This window comes from Xylocopa sonorina, unplaced genomic scaffold (genome assembly GCF_050948175.1).
Source record: "Xylocopa sonorina isolate GNS202 unplaced genomic scaffold, iyXylSono1_principal scaffold0085, whole genome shotgun sequence".
Taxonomy (NCBI): Eukaryota; Metazoa; Arthropoda; class Insecta; order Hymenoptera; family Apidae; genus Xylocopa; species Xylocopa sonorina.
The window spans coordinates 924,157-925,317 of record NW_027490156.1 but is presented as its reverse complement, the minus strand read 5'-3'; positions in this window follow the sequence as shown (position 1 = coordinate 925,317).

Sequence of the window (1,161 nt, the reverse complement as noted above, 5' to 3'; positions counted from 1 at the left end):
ACGTAATTTCCTAGAAAGGAACCTCCTCGCACCCCCCAGCATCAACCCCTGAGCGCATGCAACCAGCCAAACTCGCCTGCAGAACCAGCAACTGGAAGTGTTCGCGCGCGCATTCCTGCACGCGCTCACTCACACCGAGTTCCGCTGCCTCACTCGCACCGCCGAGTATACCTGTCTCGCTCGTACCGGTCACCAGTTTATCACTCGCACCACCGAGTATACCTGTCTCGCCGCACCAAGGACGGGCAGTCCTATCTCCCTCGCACCGAGGATTCCGTCCTGCAGGAAGACGTAGCCGCCGCCCATCACCTGAATGGGGCCTTTTCCAATTCCGGGAACAGGATCTGCTAGAACCTATATATTACTTCTAAGCTAGGAAGTACATACCATATCATGATGCATATATAAGAATTCCTAGATCTAAGTTACACTAAGTAAGATGCGTCCGGCCAGCGGCATACGCCGCTAGCCCCACCACGAGCCGCGAGTCCCCACTCGCGGGACCGCGATCTCCCTACCACGAGCCTCCGCGACCGTAGAGCCCCGCGAACCGAGGAGGTCAGAGACGCGTCTCCAGAGCACACACTCTGACTCGAGATATCCTACCGAGGAGTCGAAACCTCTAGTTCTAGATCGTTAGCCACCTCAATGTGGGGTTCAGGCGTCGTATTTCTATTTTCATTTTAACTTAGTCTTAGTCTTAGAATAATTGCAGTTCTTGTATACTTTAAACCTAGAATATATTTCATTTTTACTTTTACTATATCCAAGTAAAAGTTCTTTTACCAAGTCTACTATTTCCACATCCATTAATTTTATCAAGTGTTTACAATACTAGTTCTACCTTTAACATTACATTTAACTACGAATTCATCCACGGGTTCTTCCATACAACTGGGGTTGCTCTTCATCAAATTGAGGGAGTACAGAAATCGGATTTGTGACGTTGAGACCGCCGCCTATCCTTCAGATCTTAGTCGAAAGTACAGAAGAACCTGGTGAATGAATCGTGCTTCCGGTTTGCGAAGAACGCGACGTGCGAGTAGCAAGAATTTCATACGACCACATGTGCGTGAATATTTGGGGGGCGTTCCGAGAGTCCTCGTATACCAGCGACCTGCCTTCGCACCAGCCCAGACGCCGCTTTCCGAAGCGACTTCG